Raw genomic sequence first — 6,858 nt, 5'->3', positions numbered from 1 at the left:
AGATCCCTTGCCTGACCTTCAGAATTGTAGGCCCTCACATCTATAAACACTGACATGTCTCACTGGCACTTCCATGAGACCAACATTTCACGTTTTGTTTTCCCCACATATTGTTCTTCCTGCTTATCCCACGGATTCAGCATCCATATCTGTGTCTAGGCCAGAAATCTCATATTCATTCTTGATTTCTTTTTCTTCCTCCAAAGAATGACTAAATCCTGTTGATTCTGGCTCCTAAATATATTGGGGAACTATTGAAATTTTTTTTCCACCAGTTTCTTCTGCTGTTTCCTTCTATCAGGCCACCATCATCTTTTACTTGGATCTCTGCAACAGCCTTCTAACTGATCTCCTTGACTTCAGTCTTGCTCCTTTGCAATCCACTTCCCATGCTGAAACTGAATTATATCCTTTGAATGCTCGTTTGGCCATGTTTTTTCTTGCTTAAAAAACCAAAAAACTCTTCTATGGCTTACTTCCCTAGCTCTGACTCTTTCTTCTCAACCATTAGGCCTCTACCTGGATTCCATTTTTTCTCCCTCTCTCTCTTTGTTGTTTTTTTTTGAGACAGAGTCTTGCTGTGTTGCCCACGCTGGAGTGCAGTGGCCCGATCTTGATTCACTGCAACCTCCACCTCCTGGGTTCAAGTGATTCTCCTGCCTCAGTCTCCTGAGTAGCTGGGACTTCAGGTGTGCGCTACCATGTCTGGCTAATTTTTGTATTTTTAGTAGAGATGGGGTTTCACCATGTTAGCCAGGCTGGTCTCAAACTCCTGATCTCAGGCAATCCACCTGCCTCAGCCTCCCAAAGTGCTGGAATTACAGATGTGAGCCACCGCACCCGGTTGATTCCATTTTCTCTTAATACTTATCCTGACCCTTTCAAGCTTTCGCAAAGCACTCTTTCATCTACTCTATAGCATGATGTGCTTTCCCTACTATAACATTTACAGAACATGTTACATTTGCTAGTTTACTTGTCTCTAACCCCCACTAGTCTGCAAGTTCAGGAACTATACTTAGCGTGCTCATCTATTTTATATCTATTACTTAGGAAATTGCCTCAAATATTGTAGGGACATGGGATACAGGGGTATAGTAGTGTATTATTTGTGGTAATAATACATGAAGAAATAAACTAATTGCAAATTATCAATGCATAATACTTGTTGGACACTTCCCATAGGACAGTTAGGGTGATGGGTAATTGGAGTTGTGTTAGTGTGGGAGGAAGGCTTGGTTAGAAAAATAAAGCTATAGCAATTATCTTGAATCCATTCCGTTCATGTAGGATAGGTTCATTAACACTGGTTTGAAAGGTCTTTGATGATTTTAAGAAATAAACACTACTTGTATGGAGGTTCTGGAAAGAGAATGTCTGAAACAAGTCAAAATACAATCTCCTTTGTTATTTATATGTAGATGTGATTAAAAAGGTATATATGTAACCAGCAGTCCATTGCAACATACTATAGACAGTCTTGACTACTTCACAACATTATTTCCCTTCTCATATACTAGTCTTATCTCCCTTCATCATGCTATAACATAAAGGGCATCGGCTGTGTCATTCCATGATTTTTTTCTGGAGAGGATCTTACTACTTAGCAGAGTACCTCAAAGATAGTAGACACTCAATAGATGTTCATGTGCTCTTGGATGTTGCTGGCTTTCCTGTAACTTCTGAAGAATATTTATTTTGATTAGTTTATTTTGCCTAACATCCTGACAATAGGCAGCATGCTACTAAGATGATGTGTTGTGTTTACATGATAGTTAATCGAAAGATTTCACTGCATAGTTGAAAGATTTGACTCTCTCTACTAAGTTCACAGGACTGTGCTGACTCTGCTAATTAGTTATTATCTTTTCTTGTTTTGCAATAATACCATGCTAAGGAACTCACTAATAGAATTTTTAAAAAGCTGAAGAGTTAGTCAGGCAGAGAAGTACTGACAAGGACATTTAAAAGTATAGCAAAAGATCAGGCACAGTAGATCATCATGCTGTAATCTCAGCATTTTGGAAGGACGAGGCAGGCAGATTGCTTGAGGCCAGGAGTTTGAGACCAGCCTGGCCAATATGGTGAAATCCTGTCCCTACTAAAAATACAAAAATTAGCTGGGTGTGGTGGCACATGCCTGTAGTCCCAGCTGTTTTGGAGGCTGAGGCACGAGAATCACTTGAACCTGAGAGGCAGTGGTAACAGTGAGCTGAGATTGTGCCACTGCACTCCAGCCTAGGTGACAGAGTTAAACTCTGTCTTGAAAAAAAAAAAAAAGTATAGCAGTTCTAATGAATCATATCTGTTTCTTCAGTTAGGATGTAAAGTATCAGTAAAATACAAGATACGAACCAGGCATGGTGGCTCATGCCTATAATCTCAGTACCTTGAGAAGCTGCGGTGAGAGAATTGCTTGAGCCTAGGAATTTTAGACCAGCCTGGGTAAGACTCTGTCTCTACAGAAAATAAAGAAAAACTAGCTGGGTGTGGTGGCACACAACTGTGGCCCCAGCTACTCGGGAGGCTGAGGTGGAGGATCTCTTGAGCCCGGGAGATCGAGGTTGCAGTGAGCTGAGATTGCACCACTGCACTCCAGTCTGGGCAACAGAGTGGACCTGTCAAAAAAAAAAAAAAAAAAAAAAAAAAAGATATAGTAGAAAACAAAGATGAGATTTGGGATTCTGGATTTCCAGGTTCATGGATGAAGTCTGATAAGTTGCTATGACTGTCAAAATAGCATAGATTCATAGTTGCAAGAAGTTAAAAGGATTAGGTTAGCACCTGTTTCAATTAAACTTTGATGGAATTGAATGCACAAAATAGAAAAATTATAACATACACTGTTTTAAACAAGATAGAAGTTTATTTCTGTCTCATGTGAAAGATGGCCAGAGGTAAGCAATCCAGACAGGTGTTAGTAACACATCAACGTGTTACTAACTTGGGGGTGGCACGAGTCTTAAATTCATTATCCAAGAGATTAAGATGATAATAGCACTGACCTCATGGAGCTAAGAGGATTTAATAATAAAAAACATATGAAGTACTTGAATAAACAGCTGGCACATATAACATGCTCAATAGGTGTTACATATTAACGTGAGGGAGCCTCAGATTACTCAAGTGATGAATAAATAGTAACTAACATTCTGATAACTTACATGGAGGAAGATGAGGGATCTATGAGAGGACATCACAGGAATTTCTCACCTAGTTTGGAGGCTCTGGGAACACTTTTCTGTGGAACTAATGCCCCAGATATATCTGAAAGATGAGTAGGTGTTAGTCGGGTGGCTGGCTGGGGAAGGTTCCAATCAGAGAGAATTCACCTATCCTGGATTAAGAAGGGCACCAGAAAGGAGTGAAAGGAGGCTTTGTATCTGAATTTCAGAAGATGAGGCTGGAAAGGAGCAAGGCCAGGGCCAGGAGAACCTGTTAGGGATTTGGGTTCTTATTTGGAGAGTAATGGGCAACCACCAATGAGGATCAATCGGTTGGAGGAGGAAGTTACCATGAGCCTGGATCTCTGTTTGCGTCCAGGGCTCCAGACCCCCAGGGGCTGATGCTCCCAGGTGGGACTGACTGTAGACAGCTTGCCTTGATGTATCTGGCATCCCAGAGTGGGGGTGGTGCTCCAGCCATTTTGAGAGATTCATAGTATGCATTTGATAACACATCGAACGCCAGAGAACTGGGTGGAAAGGAAGCTTATTTTGATTCACATTTCCTCACTCACACAAAAATGTTCCGAAAGCCCTAAACTAGAGGAGAGAATGTATGCATAATCTGACACTTGTATTTGGCTCTAGAAACCACAAATGTAAAGAGCTCAAGTGGCATGGTCGCTTGTGTGTCCGTATTCTGCACTCCTGAAATTCCCTTGGATTCACACTGCCCCCCTCTGGCCCCTGCTTGGGGTCTGGGACCTACCAGTGAAAGAAGGGTGGGCCCACTTGGGTAACTGAGCACTACTCATTTATTCCACTCATTTATGTTTACAGTGGTTGAAATTTACATAGGGACTCAGGTGAGAGCAAATTATTCTTGCAGATAACGTGCTGTAGATGTGGAAATCTGTTGTCGGTTCTCATACAGCTATGAGCACACCATGTGCATAAAATGCATGAACATTATTCAATTTTTTTTTCTCAATATGTTTGACAAAAATTTAGAGGAACAAAAATAAGGGAGTTCATTAATAGAACTATAGTAGGAACTACTTGTTATCAAATATGTAATTATGGAGTCTAATCATCTCATCTCTGGTTTTTACTATAGTCTGTCCTCTAAAACAAGTGTGGAAGTGGAGCATTCTACATATCCTAAGTGCCAAAAATATTCTCTTCATGAAATTCACCAAATCTGCAAAAACCAGCTCTTTTTGAAGAGAAGAGCCAGGGAACTCCATTAGTAGGCTTTGATGGCATTAATAATTCAGAGAGGTGCCAGCTATCTTCTTTGAGATAGACGGAAGGGTTCCTTTTAATGTATAACCAGGCAGTAGAGAGGAGAGGACCTGGGTTAGAGAGAGGAGGTTGCAAGCCAGCACCTGTCCCACACCAGGGAATGGAAGCTAATTGTGAAAAGCTGCCCCACTACAGCTGCTGCCTTTTGAAAAATGCAAACTGTGTTTTGAGCAAACATATCATTCGCTTGTAAGTATCTTAGATTCCTGACAGATCTGATTATTCCCTCCTCCCCACTAGTGGCTTCATCTTATCTAATTAGCGTGTGTGAAAGTTGATTTCTTTTTTAATCAGGACGCTATGGAAGCAAAATTAATTTGTGATTTAATCTTAACTCATGGAAGCATTAATGATAATTAAAAATTATTCTAAAAATTAAAAAAATTTTCATGCACATTTTTGATATGTTGTCATGAGAATATTAAGATATCACAGATAAGTGGCTTCCAATATTTCCAGCACTTGAAAATTTTAAAAAAAGATGCTTCTCTCTGAATTCAGTATTCCTGTAGTAATGGAGAATCTGGGAATCAAAGCGAGTATTTCTGTTAAAAAAAATTATTTCTCCTGGCAGACAAAAGCTTAGTAGCATGAAGTTAGTGTATGGTCAGGTCACAGTCAGAGCTGGCTGAAAAATGTAAAAATCAATAAGAAATGGTGCTTTTTTGTTATTATCAAACATCTGTTGAGGACCTAGTAGCTGTTATTCAGTGATAGTGAAAAACCTGATTTGGAATCATAACTGCAGTTAAATAAATTAAATGAAAAAGTGAAAAAACCTCATCATTATTGGAAAAAGGAGAGAAAATGTTCCATATTTATCCATATCATATGTATTAGTTTTGAGATGGCAGAAGCCAAACCAAAAGATGGCTGGATGCATCATTAGAGTTTTTGGTTATGAAGGAACTAAGATTTGCTGCTGTCACTTAGAGTTATAGAATTTGTAGTAGAGCAATGATCTGTGAATAGGTTAGAGAGGTCCTGGAGGTCCCTGAGACACTTTTAGGGAATCTGCAGAATCCTCCCTTTTCCAACTAAACATCTGTGGGAAGCCCCATTTTTTCCCACATATTTAAATCAAAGCAACATATGACAACAGGTTCAGCAAAAGTAGATGTAAGAATCCAGATGTCTTTTATTAAGCAAAAATTACAGTTTTGCAAACATTCAAAACAATGGAACTCTTCTAAGTAAGTGTTTTTGTTTTAGAAAATAGTTATTTGTTTAAATAAAACTATATTATTTATGTTAACGTAATGATTTTATTTTAATTAGTGAAATAGAGCTTTAAAAAATTCTCAGTTTGAATTTCTAATATTGTAAATATGAAGAAATATAATTCATACGAACAAAAAGCTTTTTGGAGTTCTCATTTATGTACAAGAGTGCAAATGATAGCACCTTACGCCTGTAAGAATAATTTTTTTTTTTTTTTTGAGACGGAGTCTTGCTCTGTCGCCCAGGTTGGAGTGCAGTGGAGTGACCTTGGCTCACTGCAACCTCCACCTCCCAGGTTCAAGCAATTCTCTGCCTCAGCCTCATGAGTAGCTGGAATTACAGGTGCCCGCCACCACACCTGGCTAATTTTTGTATTTTTAGTAGAGATGGGATTTTGGCATCTTGGCCAGGCTGGTCTTGAACTCCTGACCTTGAGATTCACCCGCCTTGGCCTCCCAAAGTGCTGGGATTACAGGCATGAGAAAAAAAATAAAAATAAAAATAAGAAAGAGAAAAGATAACAAATGCTGGCAAAGATATGAAGAAAAGAGAAACCTTGTACACCATTGGTGGGAATGTAAATTAGCACAGCTATTATGAAAACTAGTATGGGGGCTCTTCAAAAAACTAAAAATAGAGCTACCATGTGATCTAGCAATTCTACTTCTGGATATATAACCAAAGAAAAGAAAATCAGTACATTGAAAAGATATCTGCTCTCCTATGTTCATAACAGCATTATTCACAATAACCAAGATATGGAATCAACCTATATTCATCAATGATGAATGCATAAAGAATCAGGATATTCCTCAATGGTTGAATACATAAAGAAAACATGGTACATGTGCATGATGGAATACTATCGAGTCGTAAGAAATGCTATCATTTTCAACACTATGGAACCTGGAGGACATTATGTTGGGTGAAATAAGCTGGCACCGAAAGCAAATACTGCATGATTTCACCTATATGTGGAATGGAAAAAAACATAAAAAAATTGAACTCATGGAAGCACGGAGTAGAATTGTGGCTACCGGGTACTGGGATAGAAAGAAGACTGAAATGGGGGAGATGTTGGTTAAAGGGTACAAAATTTTCAGGCAGACAGAAGGAATATACTTTGGAGATCCATTGTACATCATGGTGGATATAATTAATGATAATG

This window comes from Macaca thibetana, chromosome 4 (assembly GCF_024542745.1).
Source record: "Macaca thibetana thibetana isolate TM-01 chromosome 4, ASM2454274v1, whole genome shotgun sequence".
NCBI classification, from domain to species: domain Eukaryota; kingdom Metazoa; phylum Chordata; class Mammalia; order Primates; family Cercopithecidae; genus Macaca; species Macaca thibetana.
This window is presented reverse-complemented; position numbering follows the sequence as displayed.